Source organism: Mastigoproctus giganteus, chromosome 12 (genome assembly GCF_048544385.1).
Source record: "Mastigoproctus giganteus isolate SK-2022 chromosome 12, ASM4854438v1, whole genome shotgun sequence".
Lineage (NCBI taxonomy): Eukaryota > Metazoa > Arthropoda > Arachnida > Uropygi > Thelyphonidae > Mastigoproctus > Mastigoproctus giganteus.
Window position 1 is genome coordinate 169454694 of NC_143586.1, and position 24469 is coordinate 169479162.

A 24469-nucleotide genomic window follows, 5' to 3' on the forward strand; every position below is an offset into this window, starting at 1 on the left:
TGTAATTAATGATATTAAAATTTCGCAAGATTATTTAATGAAAACACTTTGAGCCTACAGACCAGTAAGGCTCCTGGAGTTGATGGAATATACCCTATAATCTTAAGGGAGGCGGCAAGCGAGTGCATTGAACCATTGAGGCTAATTATGCGAGCATCACTAGACTCTGGGGAGATTCCCTTGGATTGGAAAAGTGCAAATACATAAGGGTGGCTCTAAAAGTGAAGCTGGAAATTATCGACCAGTCAGTCTGACTTCAGTAGTAGGGAAAATCATGGAGGCAATGATCAAGGGTGGAATTCTGGATCATTTGGATCGAATTGAAATTCTCAAGGATACTCAGCATGGTTTTGTAAAGGGAAAATCATGTTTAACAAATCTGGTTCGCTATTTCGAAAGGGTCACTCACAAGCTGGATTTAGGGAATAATTTCGACATTGTTTATTTAGATTTCAGCAAAGCTTTTGACTCAGTCCCACATGAGCGGTTGCTTTATAAACTGGAACAGGTTGGAATCACTGGGAAAATCCTTACATGGATAGAAGGATGGCTTCAGGGCAGGAGGCAGAGGGTTGTGATAAATGGCTATTCCTCAGATTGGGTTGATGTAAGAAGTGGGGTTCCCCCAAAGATCAGTATTAGGACCACTTGTTTTTAATTTTCATAAAAGACATTGATGAAGGGATAGAGGGCGTGATGTTTAAATTTGCAGATGATGTTAAAATTGGTAGAATAGTTAATAATCACTGTCAAGCTGAGCTTCTTCAGAGAGATCTAAATAGACTTCAGGAATGGTCAAAAAAATGGCAGCTATGCTTTAATCCAACAAAGTGTAAGGTATTACACCTGGGAAACAGTAATCCCAAAATAACTTATTCACTTGGTGGAGTTCAACTAAACCCAGTACTGGAGGAAAGGGACTTGCGTGTTACGATACGGTCAGACATGAAATTCTCTGAGCATTGTAAACAGGTTGCAAGGAAGGCCCATGGTGTCCTATCGATGATCTATAGAACTTTTGCAAGTAGAGATAGGGACGTGATAATCCCATTATATAAGGCTTATGTTAGACCACACTTGGAATACTGTGTTCAAGTATGGAGACTGCACCTAAAGAAAGACATCGAGCTTCTTGAAAGGGTGCAAAGACGGGTAACTCGCCTGGTGAGATCGGCAAAAGGGCGTCCTTATGAAGAAAGACTTCAAATATGTGGGTTGCAGAGTTTGGAAACTAGACACCTTAGAGGAGATTTGATTGAGGTGTTTAAAGCTCTGAGAGGCATCAGTAAAATGAATGAGGACGAAATTTTCAAGATTATTATAAATGATGCTAGAACTAGGGGACATAAATTCAAGTTACGGGGGGAAATGTTTAGATTGGACTGCAGGAAGTTTTATTTTAGCCAGCAAGTTATAAATTACTGGAATAAGTTGCCTTCGTGGGTGGTAGAGGCCAACAGTTTGGGGAAATTCAAAGGTCATCTGGATAGTACTTTCGGATAAGGGAAGCGCATAGGATGATAGGTTTAATTTCCTTTTTTTTTTTATTAATTATTATTATTAATTTTTATTTTTTTTTTATCATTGTTTTGTTTGGATTTTTTTTTTTTTATATAGCCATTATTAAGCTAAAATGTCTGTAATTATTGAAGTCATCATCCTTTCATCTTCCTCTGTGAATTGGGGATATACATTTGCACATTTCCAGTCCACAGGGGTGTTCCCTGAATCCAAAGATACTGTCATAATTATGGCTAAGGTTTTGCTTACCTCCTTTGCTGCCTCCCTTAATATAACTGGATGGATTCCATCCACTCCAGGTGTTTTTTTTATGTTTAACTTCAACAATTCCTCTTCCACTTTCCTCTCACTTATAACAAAATTATTTAGCTCTCTGTTAGAGTTCAATAAACTTCTGGCATCCACTTCCCTAAAAAAATCCTCCTGTGGAAATGTAGAAGAAAAATACCTATTCTGTCAGTATTAGTAGTAGATGCAAAATATCTATTCAGTTAGTATTAGTATTGGCAATGGCCACATGATTCAAGAACGTCTAGGCCCTTAGGTCCTTGAGCTTGTGTCGCAGACATTCTCTCAGATATACCAGACAAGCTGTGCTTGCTACCTGGGAATATAAAATGCTGATGAAACTGATATTTGAGTGACACTCAAGTCAGGTGGACCTACTTTCGGCGAAGTCCAGCCAGGCTGTGACAGCCAAATCCTCTGCTTGCACCTTCACGATGGTGGGACTATTAGTAATCCTAGATATATAACCCCCATGAGCAAGCACACTGTGGGTGACCATCCAAGTGTAAACCAATGTAAGTAGGGGTTGAGGTGTGGTGCCACCACCACACTGTGGAATGCCGCCCCTCTGTGTTACCAGGCGATACTAGGTGGTAGATGACTCTCATCAACCAGTGCAATACCACCACTATGCTTATTGCAGGCTTGAAGAGGTGGAACCCAAGTTTAGTCTCCAGAGCTAAGTTCCGGTCAACCCTTCCCCATCTCTTCCATCATGCAGTATGACTGATGACTTTTCAGATTATGATGAACATCAGGGTGAGATCCAATCTTCCTTACATTTAGAGGGTACAGCTCTAAAACAGTGTTCACAGGCCGACCACTAGTTGTCCCTCAAGGTTCAGTTCTTTCCCCCACTCTTTTCCTCTTGTATGTTAATGACCTTCTTTCATTGACTGGAAATCGATGATAGCCGATGATAGCACATTGCATTCCACTTTCCATTTTGAGAAACCTTTCCCTGCTCAATCAGTTTCAACTTCTCGAAAATCTGCTACCAATTCCTTAAATGCCGATCTTCAGGTAAATCTCCAGCGGGGCAAAGACAACTTAGTTGATTTCAACCCTTCTAAAACTCAGTCTTGTCTTATATCTAGCAAAAAGGATTCTTCTGCTCCTATGCTTATCTTTAGTGACAATCCGATTTCTAGGCAAAATGATATATTTCTTTTGGAGATTACCCTGACTTCTACTCTCTCTCTTGGCACAAGCACATTACAAATATTGCTTCCTCTGCATCTAAAAAACTTGGTTTTCTCTTTCGCTCTCGGCGTTACTTCCAATAAGCTGCTCACTCTGTATAAATCGCAAATTCGCCCTGTCATGGAATATTGTTCCCACATCTGGGGTGGTGCCTCCAAAACCTCTCTCAGGCTTCTTTATTCCATTCAGAAGAGGGCAGTTACATTAATTAATGATTCATCTCTAACAGAGTCTCTCCACTCGCTGTCTCATAGACGTACTGTTTCTGCTGCATGACTCTTCTACAGACACTTCCATGGGCACTGTTCTTCTGAATTGGCTTTAAAAAATTCCCGTTCTCTCTCTCTCTCTTTCAAAATAGTCCAAACACGTGCCACCACCAGCCAACATCCATTTACTGTCCAACTTCAAACTCACAGAACCAACTTTTCATCTTCCTTGTTTATTCATTCAACTGCCGTTTTCTGGAAAAACCTTCCTTCATACGTATTTCCTGAAAATTACAGTCCACAGAAGTTCAAGTCCAATGTCAACAAATATCTTCTTTCGTCTTCTCAACCTCCAACCCAAGCATGGTACTAAGTATTATAGGTTCTAATACCTCTCGTGTTTGGGGTTTAAAAAAAAAGACATAAAAAAAAAAAAAAAAAAAAAAGTCAACTGTACGAAAGAAAAAAATCCTTCACTTTACCCCTGATGGTAGTCACATCGTTGAGTAAATCCCATATCAGTACACTGTGATCACTGCCACCTGGTTCATTTATCTGTATATTTTTAATGCATGAATAATCACTGTTGATAACACTAGACAACAAAAAATATTTTTTTCATACCTCCGCAATGAAAATATGTGATACTGGAGGAAATAAATGCGCTGATTCCGAATATCACCATAAAAATCTCTATCACATCTACATTAAAAGATGTACCAATGTTTAATGGTAAAATAAAGGGATATTATAATATATAAATAATAATTAATAATATAATATTTTTTTCCAGTTGTACTACAACTGTAAAAAACTATTATATGTTCTCTATAACTCACTTACCTTTGGAAAAAACATAATTAATCATTGTGAAATAGTTATATTTCAATAATATATAATCCACATACCTGTAATTGTCCTTAAAAATGTTTGTTACTAAGGGATTTTCCCTTGTATTCTTGCTTATTCTCTCTCACAATGAACTAACAGTAATCCCCCACCATTACAGGATTCCTGTGCCCTTGGTACTGTTTTCATCGTGGAAATATCTTAATGAAACCGCTCCCCTTGTTCATCACTCACACCTCCCAGATTTTCAGGGGAAAATTCAAGATAGGAATGAAGAAAATTAATTTTCAACCACATTTGACAGCCCATGTTTTTGTAGCACTCGAGTAAATTAGACACCAACGTTTCATAGTTTTCTTCTTTCCTATTATCCAAAAAACCATGTACTACTGCCTTAAATGATCACCAAGCTGCCAATTCAACCTCCTTTAAATGGGTTTCAAACATGTTGTTTTTCAGGAGTTTCCTAATTTGGGGTCCTACAAAAATTCCTTCCTTAAGTTTGGCATATGTTAAATTAGGAAACACACTTCTCAAGTATGGAAATCCGTTACTTTCTTTATCTAGTAATATAATAATATAATAGTCCCTTCATGAAATTTGTCATCAATCCAAGTTTGATGTGCAGGGTTGGAAGAAGAACCTTGTTTTATTGCACTAAAGGAATATATTTGATATCACATTGTCCTGGGATCAACTCATCCTGCTTGTCCCAATGTTGCACAACATAATGTTCTTCTGTAGCATGGCTGTCCCACAAACACAAAAAACAACAATATTTTGTGAACCTCCCCCTGCAAACCAATAACTTTAAGGTCACTGCATATGTTCCAACCATAATCCTGGTATTTTATAGCATGTAGAACCTTAAGACGTGTTTTCATGACTAAGTCCAACTGAATGAAACAGAAATTGATGGAAATTTGTTGCCATTATGAAGCAAAACTGCTTTTAAACTTAATTTTGAGGCATCTATGAATAAACACCATTCATCTGACTTATGCACGATCTAGTTCTTCCAGAAGTTCAATAATGTCTTTAAAAAAACATATACTATCCTCTGTAGCAAAATATTTCGAAAACTTTGTCTTTTTCAAAACACTGAAATCTTTGTTCCTGCTGCGAATATATTCCAGTGCTGTAACCTAGAGCCTAAAAGTTCAGATTGTTCTTTCAGCAAATTTAAGTCTCAAACCAAATAATTCAACTCATCTTGTTTGATTAATGTACCTCACTACCTGAACTTACTGGCTGATAGTCCACATCTTGTGAAGTGATAGAGGGCCACACCCTCCTACTCTTGAGGGGCTGTTTATGTTTGGAGGATAGAATTACAACCCTGAGAACATGTCACAATCAGTTAATACTTGAAAAACCTTGGCACAGCCTATGAAAATCCTCACCAAAAATGCTAAGTGTGCTCTCTTCAAACTGTAAATTGCTGCATCACAATTTGAACCTAAGAACCATAGGTAGAACTGTGGTCTGATTGTGTTTATCACAGGCCAAAATCAATTGCTAAAATTAAGAGAATTAGCTTATATTGCTAATTAGAATTTAGAGAATTGCTAAAATTAAGAGAATTAGCTTATATCTGTTAAAACAAATCAGTATGTCAAAATATGCCAATTTCACTAGATTATGTGAAATTGGCATATTTTGTAAAATATAATTCCCTCTATAACTGTGATGTGATGTGAAACTATCATGGTGATTTTCAAAATCTATGCATAAAAATTGCTTAAAAATAGCATTTAGGTTCTTGGAGGTAAAAATCATATTGGCTAGTGTAATCATATCAAGAGATCAAGACATTTATAGCATTGAGTTATCATATACAGTAGGCTGTATATGATAACTCGGCACCCCAAGTAATGGTACATTCAAGAACGGATGTTTACATACAGCGCAGATGTCTTGCAATGCCGAAAAAAAAACGGCAAGTCACATGATTACTTTATTTGTTAAATTTGTCATTTTGAAAGAGTGAATTCTGTACTGATATCACGGATTATACCACCGTTTTATATTTATTTTAAATTAAAATCTCCTCACTATGGCTCCGAAAGTTAATAAACTTCATACAGAGAAGAAAAGAAGAATAATTAAGAACATTAAAGCTTACTGATAAACTTGATATAACAAAGGAAAATAGAATGGGCATAAGTAGGAGTGTATTAATGGCAGAATCTAACAGTGGATTGTCAACATGCTTGTTTTTTATGTGCAGTTAATGAAATTGCATTCTTAATCTCTCTATTTCTTATTTAGCCTCATTATTTCTGCATTAAATATATTAAAAATAAAACTTTCTAGATAATGGAAAAATCAAAATAATGGCATGGTGAATCCTTGAAGGTGCCATTATTCTGAAATTCTATTGTACAATAAACTCTCATTATAGCACTTTTGAAGGGACCAAAAGAATGCTATTAGTAGGACCAACTCTCACTTCATAGCATTAACCATGAGACTAGAAAACAGCACTAAAAGCAAGATAGCAAAGTAGGAATGTTATAATGGGATTTTACTTTAATGTCTTTTATGCTATATGAACTCCAGTTTATAAATGCTATGGGAAACCGTATCACTTAAGAAAATCTCTATCTGTCTACTAACTTCAATCAACAAATTCAATATAATATGATTTTTAACTTGAGCTATTGATCTAATTTTTAAAATGTTCATCACAGTCCTTTTATTATATTTTAACTGCAATCTTTTCCAGCTCGCTGAAAAAATCAAAGTTAAAAAAACTCAACCTGTATTGCATCTTTAGCACATCATAAACTATCATTCATGGGTCTATCATTCATGGGTTAGTTAGACTTCAAAGGAACAAGTATAAAGTTATAGAATTCTTATAGTACCGTGATAATACACTAAATATAAAAATAGCGAAATGCAATTTCACTATTTTTATATTGAATATAATCTGCAAGAGTTTTATGAAAAGACTGATGGCTAAATATAAGGTGGAATGGTTAAGTTAATGCATTAAGGTGGGGTGAGATTTAATTTAACTGAATTTTAAAATAAGCGCAAGGAAGCAGTAGTGCACTACTCCATCTCTGGTTGTCATAAAGTTGAAAATAGTTAATCTGGAACATAAAAGAATTGATATTGCCAATAGTTGTGATGACAGACTTTCGTTAAGTTATAACGTCTTCAGTTGGCGGTGTTAAATGAGAAGTAACGCATGCTGTGTTTTAAGGAAATTTCTATACTCTCGTGATGCTCTTTGGGACACGTGGGAATCTCAGATGTGAGAGATTCCAAGCCGAGGAAAGGTGGAAGGGAAGTTTTGCGTTTAGGATGTTGAGATTAGTGTTGTGCCGAAACCATTCAATAATGAGGGCTTCGTATTGAAGAATTTTGTGGCTGGTTTTAAGTCTTATAATGGTGATAGCGGAGTCAATTAAAGGAGTGTGACTGTGGGTTTGAGCATGAATTGTGAGTTCTGTACTAGCTTGTCCCAATCTAAGACTATTATAGTGGTAGTACAAGCGAGTGTTGGAGATTTTTATATTTAGTCTATTATCATGGTACTATAAGAATTCTATAACTTTATCAAGCTGAATATTCCAGCTTTCTGTTAGATTCTGCAGCCTGATACTAGTAGGCCGAATTGTTCTAGATTTATTTGCATTATGGGTTTTCCATTGAGGATTATGCAACAGTGGCCAAACAGGATGAGTAGGCAGGCGTTTAATTTTAGCTGAGTAGCTCATTAGCAACATCTTTCTTCTGATGCTAAGTGGAGGTTCATGAGCCTCAATATAAAGACTTTGAACTGGTGATGTTCTATATGCACCTAGGGCTATCCTAAGAGAAGAGTGTTGGAATAGGTGCAAAATGGGCCAAGGTGCTCTCCCTAGCTGAGTCATAAACAGGTGCTCTGTAGTCTAGCCGAGATCTAATTAGAGATTTATATAAGTGGAGCAGGGCTAACGATCACCACCCCAAGATGTACAGGAGATGACCTAAAGTATATTCATTTTCTTTGTGCAAGTGGTACTTAGATACTTGGTGTGCTCCTAGAAGTTTAACTTCTTATCAAAAATTAGCCCTGGGAGGCAAATACTGTTCACAATTAGCATTAGCATTTAGCATTAGTAGAGGTATTTGATGCAAGAAAGCAAGCTTATGCAGCATCAGCCAAAAAAAAAAAAATAAAGTAAAATAAATAAATAAAAAATAACCACTTCCACTTCACCCCGCTGTTCGTTCGAAATACCTGTCCAGCTGAGCCTTAAACTTATTTAGGCTATCAACTTCCACGACAAGGGATGGAAGTCTGTTCCACCTACCAACCACCCGCTGGCTAAAGGCAAATTTCCGCACATCTATCCTACATCTGTCTTTCCTCAATTTGAATTTATGCCCTCTCAGGTGATTATTCTGAGCAAGAGGAAGAATCCCATCAGCATTGAGCATGCTCAAACCATTCAAGGCTTTGTACACCTCTATCAGATCACCTCGCTGGCACCTAGTCTCCAGACACTGTAATTCGCAAAACTTAAGCCTTTCTTCGTAAGAGCACCCCTTTGTTCCATTCACTAATCTTGTTGCCCTTCTCTGTACTCGTTCCAGCAGCTCTACATCCTTCTTGAAATGAGGCCTCCAGACCTGTATACAGTACTCTAGGTGTGGCCTGACCATTGCCTTATACAAGGGAATAATCACCTCCTTATCCCTGCTAGAAAAATTCCTATATATCATTAACAATACACCATGAGATATTCTTGCAGCCCGTCTGCACTGCTCAGAGAACTTCATATCTGCCTGCACAACCACCCCCAGGTCCCTTTCATTCTCTACCACTGTCAGTGTAGTACCACAGAGTTGATACATTGCTCTGGGGTTGCTGTTTCCCATATGTAGTACTTTACATTTGTCAATGTTAAACTTCATTTGCCACCTCTCAGCCCATCTGCTCAACCTTTCCAGATCCTGTTGCAGCAGCATAGTGTCAGTAGTGTCCTTGACAACCCTGCCAACCTTCGTATCATCTGCAAACTTGGACATTAAGCTTGATATACCATCATCAATATCATTTATAAATACAGAAAACAATAAAGGACCCAATACTGAACCCTGAGGGACTCCACTAATAACATTAGTCCATGATGAGCAGTGTCCATTAATTACCACTCTCTGTCTTCTCCCCCTCAACCACCCCTTTATCCATAGCAGCAATTTGCCTCCAATGCCACACTGCTCCAATTTGTGCAGCAGTCTTCCATGTGCAACAGTATCAAAAGCCTTTAGGCGCCCCCGTAGCCAGGTGGGAAGGAGCAGCGGTGCGTAGCACACGCTTCTTGATTAGACCGGGGTTCGAGCCCGTCACCACCAAATACGGAGGATGCGGAAAGGTCAGGGAATGACCACCGCACATCCCGGAGCAATATGGCCTTAGTTGCTAATGCTCCTAAAAACCAAATAACAAACAACAAACAATCAAAAGCCTTTCTAAGATCCAAGTACAGTCTGTCCTCGTATAGCACGATAGTTGCGTTCCTAGAAAACCTCGTGCAATGCAAAATCGTGCAATATAAACAACAGGCCCTATGGGAAAAGTGGGGTTAGGTGCCGACCACCCAAGATTGAACACCATTTGGAACCAAAACATTACCAAACACAATAAATAATCGGGTAATTTTAATCGTTATAAAATACTTACGTATTATATAACGATTAAAATACGTAATAAAAATAATATTATATTATAATAAAGTATTTTTAGTATTTTTTAATACTAAAAAAGTATTTTATACGAATAAAATACGTATTTTATTCGTAAAAAATTTATTATATTAAATAAAATAGTCGTAATAAAATACTTACGTATTTTATAATACGTAATACGTAAGTCGTAATAAAATATTGCTAATGCTTTTGCTTCTATCGTAAGCAAACTTGCTTTTTGTTTGATTTTCTATCCAAAGAGATGACATCCGGTCCATCTCTTCCAATTCTTTGTGTCTTAATCTAATGGATTTTAATTACACTGAGTTGTTCCCGCTATGAAAGTTGTTTTTATTTTCTCTGCATTCTTTGTAATTCTCGGCGTTGCCTCATTTAGGTCTGTAGCACGTGCAATATCACATGGTCTTTCATTTCGCTCAAAGCGTTTCACAATTTCATATTTTTTCTCTATCGACAGAAGCGGAATGGCCATAAGCCTTACGGGGGAAACCACGGTGGGCCGGAGGCCGGTGTGATTTTGGCCATAAACCGTAGTATGAGGCCACTATAAATTTTCCCGGGTAAGAATTTTTGAGCCAGTCCGCCTCTGTTTATCCATATTGCTTTTTTTTCTCTCCCTGAATCTGCAGTGTCTTCGCCAGGACACTTCCTTTTCACACCTTTTAAGTATTTTACTAATTTTTAGGGAATAAAGCACAATTACAAAACGAGGAGGCACGCTTGATACACATAAACAAAGCTGCGTGCGTGTAGCAACTGAATAAACAACACTGTAAAACCCGAGATACACTATTAACACCTCACATTTTACTAAAGCACATTTCTAGGGGTTACTACCATAAAACAATAAAAACATTTTCCAGTTGCGTTTCTACTAGTGGAATCTGTTATAAACTGGTAGTAAACTCGATCTAATTGCATTTGCGATTACAGTATATCGATAGCTGGAATTGGGTTGGTTTTTACGTTATTATGGTGAAATTTGTTTCCCCTTCACTGATATAAAACACATAAATACATTTTCAGAATCTCCTTCATTCCTATCGTGTTGCGTTCAGTTGGGGTGATTCCGCGTTCGACTGCCATTTCTTGTAAACACAAAGGCGAATCGTGTATAAGCGAATTCGGTTCGTGTTATATAAGATAACGTTCCCCTATTTATAAATCGTGTATGATCGAATTCGTGTAATGCAAACACGTGTTATACGAGGACCGACTGTATATAATATCAAAGTTATTCCCTGCATCCAGTTCTTTTGTAACTGCATCATAGTATTCAATCAAATAGGTCAGGCAAGACTTCCCCTTAACAAAACGATGCTGTGTCCGAGCTATAACTGAAGTCTTATCTAGATGATCCTGCAGTGCTTCTTTAACCAGTGCCTCCATTAATTTTCCAGGAACAGAAGTTAAACTCACAGGTCTATAATTACTTGTGTCAGCCTTTGATCCTCCCTTGTGAATTGGGGTCACATTTGCACATCTCCAGTCCATGGGTACCTCCCCTGAGTCCAAGGAAGCTCTCATAATTATGGCTAAGGGTTTGCTTACTTCCTTTGCTGCCTCCTTTAATATAACTGTATAGATCCCATCCACCCCAGGTGCCTTTCTTGTGTTTATCTTCAACAATTTCTCCTCCACTTTACTCTCAGTTATTACAAGATTCTTTAGCTTACTGCTAGAGTTGAGTACACCTCTGGCATTCCCCTCGCTGAATAACTCCTCATGTGTGAATGTCGATGCAAAATATTCATTTAGTTTGTTAGCTACCTGAGCAGGGTCATCAACAGTTGACCCATCGATATCAACTGGACCAATCTGATTCATCCCCTTCCTTCTAGAGTTTACATAAGTAAAGAACTCTTTGCTGTTTTTCTTCGCATCCCTTGCCAAGGATCTCTCGTAATCTGCCTTCGCCTGCCTAACCTCCTTTGTAACTTGGTTACAGATCAACTTGTATCTATCATAGGCTTCTGTGTCACGTGTTAATTTGTATGTATCCCATGCATTTTTCTTCTCTGCCATATGCCTCATTAGTTCATCTGACATCCATTTAGGCCTAAACCTTGAATAATATTTCTTAGTTGGTATGTAAAGCCTAGTAGCTTCCAAGATAAGTTCTTTGAATGCTTCCTATTTTGAATTTGCTGTTGGTAACATCATCAGTTGATCCCACTGTATAGAATTTAAATACTGTCTCAGTCCATCGTAGTCGCCTTTACGAAAGCAATACCCCTTCCCTTTACCCCTAATGGTAGTTACCTCTTTGAGTAACTCCCACTTCAGAACACTGTGATCACTGCCACCTAGTGGTTCATTTATCTGCAGATTCTTAATGCATGAAGAATCACTGCTGATAATCAAATCAAGAGTATTACTCCCTCTAGTTGCCTCCCGAACATGCTGATGTAGAAAACAATCATTCAATAAATCCACAAAAGCCTTGCTAGTGTGTGAGTGACCAGCCCCCAAATTCCAGTCAATATCTGGGAAATTAAAATCCCCCATTATAAGACTCTCTGATTTACTGGCCCACTCTATTTCTCTGTATAGTTTCTTATTATACTCATCAGAGTAATTAGGCCTATAGCACACTCCTACTCTCAATTTTGATCTCCCAATGCTTATGTCACACCAAACTGACTCGACACTGCACTGTCCAGCAATGTCGACTGGCTTCACTTCCTTGGATTTTATGTGTTTCTTTACTAATAGCATAACCCCTCCTCCCTTCCTATCCTGTCTATCCTTTCTGTAGACATTGTACTCCCCAAATTCCAGTTCTGCATTCCTTATATCTGTGTGACACCACGTCTCTGAAATCCCAACAATATCTGCCTTTGATGTTTTCAGCAATACCTCAAATTCATCAAATTTATTTACTAAACTCCTAGCATTGGTGTACATGCAAGTATACATGCACCTGCTCTTCCTCTTAGCCACCCTAACACAACCCATGTGTTCACTTGTACCCCCATGATTCCCAGCAGTCTCTGAAATATCCTGCATCTTATTTTCCAGGCTGCTGCTCATTCCAATAGAAGGAGTGCAAGAATCACTTTCTCCTCTGCCAGTGGCTACTGTTAATCTATTAGTCCTTGTATCCCCCCAATCTAGCAGTTTTCCGACCCACCTAACACTGCCTCGATAGCATCAGCAAACATTCTTGCACCCTTTCTATTTAAGTGTATCCCATCCCTGTAGAAGCAGTCTCTCCGGTTAACAAGTACAGACCAGGCTGAAAAAAATTCTACCCCTTGAGCTTTGCACAATCTTTCCAGGGCCCAATTGATCGGCAGGGCTCTCATCATATACTCCCTCCTATTGTGTCTGGACAGAATTGCAGACACTTTCAAATTCAACCCTAATTCACGGCTTTTTTGGTAGAGGATGATTGACCAAGTGCAACTCAGGTTCAGGATGCATTCTGCATTTGGTGCAGAAATGTATAGTTGTAGATTTGTGGCTTGACAGTTTGTATCCATTTTGCACCATCCATAATTCAATGTTATTAATGAATATTTGTAGATACCTCTCAATATAGTTCATATTCTGGGAATGGCAGCATATGGTAAGATCATCTGCACAGAGATACGAGTCAACAGTGTTTGGAATGGTTTGTGATGTTATTTAGTTGTATTGCAAATAGAGTGGCACTAAGACTGAGCCTTGTGGGACTCCTTCTTGAATGTATGTTTGAGATTAAACCTGCTGGTACCTCATTTGGAAAGATCTGTGCTGAAGGAAGCTGTGAATAAAATATGGTAAATGGCCTCTCATATGAACAGAATGGAGATCTCTTAGGATACCATAGCACCATGTGGTATCAAAGGCCTCCTCTATATCAAGGCATATCATGATGAGATGTTGATTTCTGATGAATGCATTTCTTATGTTGGATTTGGCTTTGGTCATGAGGTGTAGAGAAGATCTATTCTTCCAAATGCCAAACTGATTATTATTGATTATGTTTTCGGATTTAAGGTACCAGGTGAGTCAATGGTGAACCATTCTTTCCAAAGTCTTACTCAGGCAGCTGGTTAGAGAAATTGGTCTATAGTTGTCAGGAATCGAATGGTCTTTTCCAGGTTTAGGTATGGCTATTACATAAGAATGTCGCCAGGAAGTAGGGAATATATGTTCTGAGAATATTCTATTGTAAAAGTTCAGCAATGAAATTAGTGATTTCTGATTGAGGTGCTGAGTCATTACATTGTAGATTCCATCAGGGCCAGGAGAGCTATTTCTTGACGTATATATAGATTCTTCCAGTTCAGATATTGTGAGTGGTTGGTTATAGGGAAAAGGATGTGTAGTTTTGAAGTTTAGTTTCCTTTTCTCAGCTTCAGCTTTAATTTTTAAAAAAGATGGTTGATATGCAGTTGAGGTGGACAATTCACAGAACACCATTCCTAAGGCATTGGCAATTTCATCAGCAGATGAGATCTCCTTCCCATTCCAATTAATAATAGGAGAAAGCAACATATGATATTTACCATTTAGTTTCTTTATTTTTTTCCAGATTATTCGGGTATCAGTATCTTTGTTGATTGAGGAGGCAAATTTTATCCATGAGTCTTTTTTCGCTTTCCACCGGATATAACAAGCTTTGGCTCTCGGTCTCTTGAATTTAATAAGGTTGGCGGTGGTGGGATGTTTCCGGAAGGTGTTCCATGCTGCGTTTTTTTTTTCTCTTCGCTTTGTTACAATCATCATTCTACCAGTGATTGGTATGCCGATGGTTTCTTATTTGAGACTGTGGGATGGCAGCTTTTGCAGCTGTTAGTATCTGCATTGTGATATGATTGGTGACAGTGTAAATAGTAGAAGACTGTCTATGATGTCATCATCAAAAGATACATGACTGGTAAATTTCATCCAGTTTGCGTTGGAAAATTCCCATTTTGTTTTTGTTTCAGTTTGTTTGGAATGGGTGGTTTGAATCTACAGATCAGTGAATAGTGTTCACTGTTTAGAGGATTGTCATGTACTGCCCACTCTATAGTTGGCAGTATCGAAGAGCAAATTGAGAGATCTATTGCACTGGTTGACGCAGTAGGAAAATGGATATATGTCGGTAAGCCAGTATTCAATAGTGTCAAATCCTCTCGGTCAAGTAACATTTCAATAAGTTCACCACGTCCGGGCGCCTCCGTAGACAGGTGGGCAGAAGTAGCAGTGCGTAGCACATGCTTCTTGATTAGACCAGGGTTTGAGCCCGTGACCACCAAATACAGAGAATGTGGAAAGGTCAGGGAATGACCAATGCATATCCCAGGAGCAATATGGCCTTAGTTGCTAATGCTCCTAAAAACCAAATAATAAAAACAACCACATCCGTCTGAGACCAGAGATCCCCATAATGGATGATGCCCATTAAAATCTCCTAGTAAACAAACAGGAGGTGGTAAGGAGAAATTAGATTTGGCAGTTGCTGAATTGTACATGCTTGGTTTGGCAGATGATAAACTGAGGCCAATGTTAATGTGATACCGATTACTATATGGGTAGCAACAGATTCTAATGGTGTTTGCAATGGAATGTGCCTGGAGGGGACTTGTGATTCCATTAGTATAGCTACTCCTCCATGGGGGTTGTTAGTTTCAGATCGATCTTTTCTGAAGATATAGTTTTTGACTGAAACGGATATTTTTGTTGTTAGATTCGTTTCTTGCAAGCATATGGCAGCAGGATTGTAACAGTGAATTAGTTCATAGATGTCATCAATATTGCTGCGAAAACCTCTACAATTCCATTGTACAATTTGTTACATTATTTGGTTTTGTGAGCAGAAGAGGAGTCTGTTTGCTTTTTGTGAGTGGCTTGTTTATATCTGTCGTGTTTTGATTTTTCTTTTCTTGAAAAATTTTGGCAGCTTGAGTCATTGCCTTCTTCCATATCATCATTTGCATGTATGTCAAGCAGATCTTCTGAGTTGGTGGTATCATCTGTGTCCATGCTTGATAGGAGAGATTGCATCACCTCAAAAGGATCAGATTTCTGCAACTTATCCACTGCTTGACAACGGGGAACTGTTAGTGGTGTATTACTGCATTGGTCTACTACATTTGGTGGAGATGGATGCTGGACCAAGAGGACTGATCGAGCCCAGTCTGAGATCGATGTGTCTGGAAGGGATGAACACTTCCGTCTGACATGCTACTGCTTGGTGACTGTAAGTAGCAGAAGCATAGGTGCATTTTGCATACTTAATTTTATTTGTTTTCTTGCCTCTTGGCAGGAAACTTTATTTTCAATTTTATACATTTGTATTTTTTTCCCCAACTTCCAGAGGTCGCAGTCTTTGGAATATGCCAGATGGTTGCCCTTGCAATTTGGACACTGAGGGGTTGTAGCCTCACATTCTGTTTGTGTATGAGTTTTACACCCACAGTTTGCACATGTTGCGTCTCCACGGCATGCTGTCTGAGAATGGCCGAATTTCTGATATTTAAAACATCTTATAGGGGGTTCAGGATATATGGCCGAACACGACAGTTTAAATATCCTGCCTTGACTGAAGCTGGTAGGTTTGAAGAACTGAAAGTTAAAATTATACTCTGGGTAGAGACTAAACTGCCATCTTTTCAGATCATGATCCTCTTTGCCTGAGTAACTTTTTGTTCTTTAAGTTCCTGGACTATTTCATCTTCAGGAACGTTCAATAGATCCCATTCAGTGATCACTCCCTTTGAAGAATTGAGGGTGATATGTAGTGTGATTTGAACTGGGATTCCACTCAAGAATGTCAGAAGTAATAATAGTTCAGAGTGTCAAGAATTGGTGGTCTCTATTAATAAATCTCCAGATTGGAGACGTTCCACCATTTTGGGTGCCCTGCACCATTTTCGAGGCATCTCTGAATGATGAAGGGGAAGAGCTTGCTCACAGGTTGTGCTGACAGAGAATGTATTATCAGGAATGCTGGTAATTCCTGTCTGCCAATGTCTTTTTTCATTCCCTTTGAAAGAGAGAAGTCATGGTCAGTGTCATGGTTATCATTTAGTTGAGAGCTCTTTGGCTCTAAACGTGGAAAGTCATTTGTTTCCATCTCTGCTCCTTTTAGCCCTGAAGGTTGGTTTATCCTCCAGGTTTATTTCTTGATCTCCTATTTCTTCTTCACTAGTAACTGCTATCATTGGCAGTTATTAGCATAGTCTTGACACAGGCTTTTTGTCATTGCTTGATGTTTCCAAATTTGATACAGTAACAAATAAATCACTGCATTTTGCAATTAAGATGCTTCTTCTTGTTTCTTTGCCAATTTTTTTCTTTTTTCAGATCCAATAGGATATTTATGATTCTGGTCTCTATCTCTCTTGCCCATTTTACTGTAAATGCAAAAAACTTTTTTTCAATTTTCATATAACATATGCAATAATATTATTAAATATCGTGCAAATGCGTTTTCGATCATCACACTCGTGGTATAGTCATTCGCAGATTAAATAATTTATTAAACATAAAATAACACTTTAACTTACCAAATTATAACAATCTATATATATGGAATATAGGTGGAACGAGGCAGCCATCATAAGAGGAGCCACATTGGTGCAAGAGAAAATTTAAATAAGCACTATGAATAAATAACAAAAGACAGGTATTTATTAAACCAAGTTCAAAAACTTAAGCCACTTTGGAGGAGTTACTTAAGACACAAAAAATTCTTCAAAAGACTTTAACTGAGCCAATGCATGACAAGTATAGACCAATCAGGGCATTGGTTCGTATCAGTAAGCACCAATTAGCAATTACCACATAGCCGACATATCGATCAATCAGAGACTGCCACATCAAACAAGAACAATTCTTTCATTTCTTATTAATTTTGTGCAAAATCATATAATTTATAATAATTACTTCATTAACCATTTTGTTAATGAAGCTCTTGAGCTAGAATTAACCAGTTGAGGGTTACAGGTGTGGAAAGACAGTAATCGTAATCACTATGCCAGCTGCACAGACACATAAAAGGAGTGGAATACATGCTAATCACCAATTCTTATAGCTTTTATTGATTTTTAATTCTAAGCATATATACTACAAATTAAAAGCCAAAATTGAATCAGAAACTGTAAAGATAGCTTCAAACATTACAACAACTTTCACCAAATATAGTAAAAAGGTAAAAAGATAATGGAGCACATGAGAAAACACATCATTATGTATAGTGGAAATGTGTATATTTAAAAAAATGGAAATTTTTTTTAAATATAAAGTAAAAGTAAAGTCTTAATCTAAACTTTACTCTATATTTAAAAGCATTTTACATAATAAACATTCTAATGCAATAATATATACAATGATATATCATCTCACTATGGTAAAAAGAGTCTAACCCTACATTCAGGAAAGATAGCACTTTCAATATTTTTGGTAGCCTTTATTATAATTATACTTAAAATGAAAAATAAAACTAAAAATATATTGTGGGCCACGTCTTTTGAATCAACTTAGCTTGATAAGATTAATAAGAATGAAGGATCCATATAAAGTTTAAGGTATTTCAATTAATAAGTTTAATGCATTCAACATACCTTTGCTACATCAGTGACGATATTTGCTATTTCTAAGGTTACATCATCCAAAATAAGTCTATCCTAAAATGAGAAAAAAATATGAAATTAACATTAAAATAAATGAAATTTATATCAGAAATTAAATTATACTATATGGTCACTTTCCTACAAAATATTTTGATTTTTTTTTTTTTATATGAATACCCCCCAAAAGAGGTATTGGAACCTATAGTACTTATACCATGCATGGGTTAAAGGTTGAGAAAATGCAAGCAGATACTTTTTGATATTAGACTTGATTTGCTTGTAATTTTCAGGAAATCCATATGAAGGGAGGTTGTTCCAGAAATCAGAAGTTGAAGGGATGAATGAGGAAAAAGAAATGTTGGTTCTGTGAGTTTGAAGTTGGACAATAAAAGGATGCTGACTGGTTGCAGCATTTAAAGTTGATAATTATTTTATCATTATCAACTTTAAATGTTGGATAATGTTAATTTTCATTATATTAATGCTGGAGGTAGGTATAATTCTTTAATATTTTCTTTTATGTAATTCTGTAGGTGTATAATTAATTTATATATATATTTTTATTAAATTTAATATAACACAATATATACTGATAGTAATTACACAATTACATTAATGTATCCCACAGAAATTAATGTGATCTCACAACTGTGGTCCTACAATTGCTTTATACATAATACCATTGTACTTGGAGACCACACCAAAAATAAGACAAGTGCTGGGCTTACATTTGTTTTAGAAACACATTTTTATCCATGAGTCAACCAAAAATTACCAATTTCATCAAATAACATTACCAAAAGAGACAAATTCATTATTCATTAAAACATTTTAAGGTTTGGTATTTTAATGTTTACTGACTTTAATTCTTACTGGAATCTAAGCAAGTGGTGCAATGAGCAACTTAACGCTGAACGGTGAATAATAATTCAAGTCTAAGTCAGCAGCCAAGTAGTGTGTGGAAGAAAAACTTCTATTTAACCCATAACTAGTTGTGGGAAAATTTGAAATTCCTTTGTGCGATCGAAAATTGAAAAAAATCAGAAAAAAGAGACTCAAAATTATTCATTTTTTTGATACCACCTATATTTTCAATATTTTCTGAACCCAATTGGGAAAAATCCATGTTCTATATTAAAAACATATATTTTAATTAATCTCTCTCTCTCTCTATAATACAAGAATTTTTTTTTGGCTGGTGCAGCATAAGCCTCACGCTTCCTTGCACCATATGGCTAATAATAATAACATGTACATATAATTACGTTTAAATTAATTATGAATTTTTTTTCTAATTGTGCAATAATTAACAGATATTTCTAGAATTTTCTGTGGAGAATTCAAAGAAAATATTTTCAAAAACAGCTATTAGGAGTTTCAGCTATGTGAATGGAGTAGCACAACTTTCTGAAATATTGTCAGGACTGAACTGACTACGTACAACTGATTGTAGGTTAAACAAGTAATAAAAATTACTTGTGAATATAACCTCTAGTACTGCATTAGTCCAAAACAGCAAATTAGCAGAGGAGTGGAATTTTTTATTTCAATACAGAAGTTTGAAATAATTCAATAATTAATGCTACTTCTGTATTATAATTCTGTCTTGCTGTCTGGGCGATGATGCATTCTCTCTCCTGAGAGGACAGCAGGTTTCGGTTCAACATAAATTAGCATTTTCTTGTTTTAGAAATTACATCAATCACTAGTCAACCTAAAATTACTAATTTCATTTTTAATCAAATAGCATCACCAAACAAGGCCAAACCATTATTCATTAAAAACTCCAAGGCATCATTATAATGCAGAGATAGTGTTAATTATCAAATTATTTTACTCCTGCAGTGAAATAAAAACTTGCTCCTTTATTAATCTATTGCCTAGCGCCAACACAGCTCCATAGAAATGAGTTATACTACCTCGTAAGTTTTGTTTACTTGTTTAATTGGAAGTTTTTCTTTTACATTCCACTTGGCTACTCACTTAGACTCAACTTATTATTCACTGTTTGGCATGAATTTGCTAAGCGAGACCACTTGCTATTTGATGGGATTTCAGTGAGAATCAGAACAGTCTCAGAGCAATGTTGATGCTTTTTGTTGATGCTATTCCATTGAAAACAAAATTACTAATTTTAGGTCAACTCATAGATAGCATATGTCGTCTGGAATGTATGCGAGCCTAAGCTTGTTGTCACAGGACAGCAAGACAGAATTATAGTGTAGAGGTAGTGTTAATTATAAAATTGTGCTGTACTATTATTGCTGGGAAGACTAATTGTGTGTTACAAATCTTGGTTAGGTATTTTCTGTAAGACAGGTGATTGATTCTGGGCTCAAGACATGCCCAAAGGTTCAAAACTGAGATAATGCCATATTTCTATTTCTCACCTGTTAGAGCTTACAGAGATCTAGGTATTGTTTCAACTCAACAGTCTGGACAGCTTAAGCCTGTATACTGGAAGCTGTTCAGGTGTTTTGTGAAAAGTACTAGTCTCGAGAAAAAACACCGTGGCTAATGACAAGGAAGTTTTGTGGAAGGCAATTCACAGCCTGGGCAGGTACCAGTTGAGGGTGGATAATTGGCTTGAATGCACATAGCAATCATCCAGTTAGAGCAAATAAGAAAAAAATTTAGGGATATAATTAGTGATGGTTTATACATATATAATTAGTGATGGTTTATACATATACTGTAGGATCAGAGAAACTAAGGAGCATGCATTCTATTAGTGTCCCATTGCTAAGTTGATCTGGAGTAACTTAAAGCAACACTTCCCAAGAACACAGTTATTCCTGACTCAAATTTTGTTCTCCCAGTTTCCAACTCTGTTTATTAGGAAGGACAGTATTATATATATCTAATAGGAGAATTGATATATTATATCTAAAAAGTAAGCAGGTGTTCTAGGGAAAGGCTAGTTTGGGAGGCTTATGAAACCCAGGGTCCTGAGCTGAATATCATCATTCTTCTCTCTCTCTCTCTCTCTCTCTCTCTCTCTCTCTCTCTCTCTCTCTCTCTCTCTCTCTCTCAGGGTAATGTGGATTTTGTTTTTTTTTTTTCCGCTGGTGCAGCATAAGCCTCAGGCTTCCTTGCACCATATGGCTAATAATAATAATAATAATATAGTGAGGTCTGTGCTGTCTTCAATTTAGTGCTTTTGATGGACAGAAAGAGAAAGAATAGTTGCTCCAAGGTTTTAGAAGTTATGATGTGTACTACCTATTTTGTGTCAAAATTATTAATTAGATTTTAAGAGAGAGTAGTTTTTAGCAGTTTAGGTTATTTTAGATGTTTTAGGCAGGAAACAAATCATGTTTTAGGTTCTTGGAGTTTTAGAGTATAAGTTGGGGGGTCGCTTATCTGTGGAGTGTGAGTCATAGGCTAGTAATCCCTGGTCTAATCAGATAGGCAGCCTAGAGAATGAAAGAGGCATATGGTTCATGGACTGGGAAATAAGCCAGACCTACTCCAAGCAGCTATTTCTGTGCAGTCTTCTCAAGACAAGCACCCCATAGAGTGGTAGGCATGTGAAATCAATCTGGGCATTAAGACCCAGTCTGTGAGGGCTGTGCCTGCTAACTTCAGGAATGTGAGAATTGTGTGTGTGTGGCCTCTTCCATTTCAGATGGCTTCTTCACATCTCATGTCTGTCTTTCCTTTCTGCAAACTTTGTGCTTTTGTCTGTCTGAGACCTTCTAAGCCTTGGAGTCATTTTCATTCCAAAATCAAAACGATGCTGTCTGGGTGGTGGTCAGTGGCGTAGCTACCCTTTTTCGGGCCCGGAGGCAAAGAACACGTTCGGACCCCTACATAATTAATGAAAATTGCAAAAACAGGAGTAAAAACACGAGAAGATTAAAAAAAATTGAAACCATCATAATTCCTCCTCTGCCTCTGTAGACACCGTAATAAATACAATGAATACATTTTTTAAGGTACTGTATAAATGATGTATTAAAAAATAAATATCGAATTATTTATGTCAAACCCTATTTTTTTATTATTGTAAAACAAAACCCAATAGCTTTAATTTCAGATTAAGATCAACAGAAATACATACAAAATGATCGGTGAGAAAAATTTACTGTATATTTACGAAGTAAATAATGCTAACTAGGCAGTAAGCAATCTTTATTCACATTAACAAAAATTCAAGCCTTAAGTAAATGAATAATATCTATAAATAATAAGATTTGAATTAAAATATGCATGAAAATGAAACCTCAGTAACAATAATAAATATATACATATCATGTACTACATGCAGATATAAATGACAAAAAAAAAATACATAATAAAATATACAGAAAAGTAAATAAACACCACAGGAAAAAAAATACACATACACACATATAATAGTTTTGGAGTAATTTTAAAACAAATCATTGTAATAAGTAACCAACTCTTAAATCTAGTCTATTTACACAAAAAAAGTTTTATAACAAATATTTTAAACTTTAATGAAAATTTTGTCTCCTAGCCTTTTTAGTTGAAAAAATATCTATAACTTCGTTGAAATCGACAGAATTCGCTACACCGTTTTCTATGCTTACGACGGACAAATCGCTAAGTCGATCTTGACCTACTGTGTTCCTTATATATGTTTTAATTTGTTTTAATTTTGAAAAACTCCTTTCAGCACCAGACACAGTAACTGGCAAGGTCAAGAATATAAAACATGCCGTTATAACGTCTGTAACAAATGCAGATAACACCGTGGTTTTAATTAAAATAAGGTTGCACAAGTCCCAAATTGAATTAATTTTTGAAATTTCTTTCCTAAAGATGGTCTTAAATTTAATAGCTGCTGTGGGAAGTAATCAGAAATATCTTTATTGTATCGGTTTTGAAATTCTACAGCCGCTTGTTGCAGAGCTTCATCGCTAAACGATAAGAGTGTTTCTGGTTGCAAAATTTTAAAACTATCTACAACATTTTTTGTATTAAGAAATCTAGATTTTAATTGATGTATCACAATGTCTATTGTTGCATGGTATATATCAACTTTAAACCGTCTTTCAGAATCTTGAAGTCGTTCGTCTTGAGCTAAATCTTCAAACATTTTTTTTTAACTTTCCTATTGCGTTTGTCACTAAAATTTAAATTTATTCCCCAAGATCTTGCTAAAGAAAACGCAAAACTTTTACTTTCTTCATAATTATCTCTTAGCAAAACCATAGAATTTAAAGACGCCTCTAAATGATACATTGCCTGGCAGAGATATAGATTTTTTTGTTGCAGTGACTTTGAAGTTAAATTAATTGATTGCAATATTTTGTAATTTAATACCAAAAGGAAAACAAATTCTAACATTTCCATTTTTTTTTTGCTAGCCAATTGCCTGGCATATTTCGTCTTTTTATTTTAGACACATATTATTTCTGTTAACGTTTTTAGGACATCGGTAAATCTATAGCGCAAAGCTAGTAAACAATCAAATCTTGATGACCAACGCGTTGTACACAATTTCTTTAGAGTAATTGCTGATATAGCACTAGCGCTATCATTTGCATCTACATTCTCTTTCTGATTCTATCGATCCCATCGTACAATACTATCCACAAAAAATGAGTAAATATTTTCAATTATGTCATAAAATAAAGACACGTCAGCTACTTTTTTCAGAGCATCATTAATTACTAAGTTTAAGTTATGTGCCGTGCAATGAACATAATAGGCATTTGGAACTTTTTGTAATATTCTTGATTGCACACCGCTATATGCCCCACTCATTGTTGTGGCACCATCATATCCTTGACCTTGGCAGTTCTGTAAATCTAGCCCTTTGGATTCGATACAGTAAATAATGTCACTTTCAATTTTGCTAGCTAATTGATCTTTTATACTATAAAATCCCAAAAATCGCTCATTTATAATGATTTCTGTTGGTATATAATTTTCTGTTTTTACAGTAACATAACGAAATATTTGACTCATCTGATCAGTTTTTGTGACATCCAGGGTAGTGTCCATGATTAAAGAGAAAAACGGCGCAGACTTTATTTCATCAATAATAACATTTTTGACTTTCTCAGATAAAAGACAAATAATTTCATTTTGAATAGTTGGACTCAAATATGTTGACCAGTAATTACATTCTGAAATTAATTCCTTTAATATGGGATCACAGTTTGATAG

General features: G+C 36.3%; 1 long non-coding RNA gene across 1 annotated transcript in view; it reads right to left on the bottom strand.

Moving 5' to 3' along the window:
• Positions 1 to 24469, bottom strand: part of LOC150077585 (uncharacterized) — a 46113-nt gene that overhangs the window by 2613 nt on the left and 19031 nt on the right. The window contains exon 2 of the long non-coding RNA XR_016547673.1: positions 18320 to 18382. This is a non-coding gene — a long non-coding RNA (uncharacterized LOC150077585). The remainder of the gene's footprint in view (positions 1 to 18319; positions 18383 to 24469) is intronic.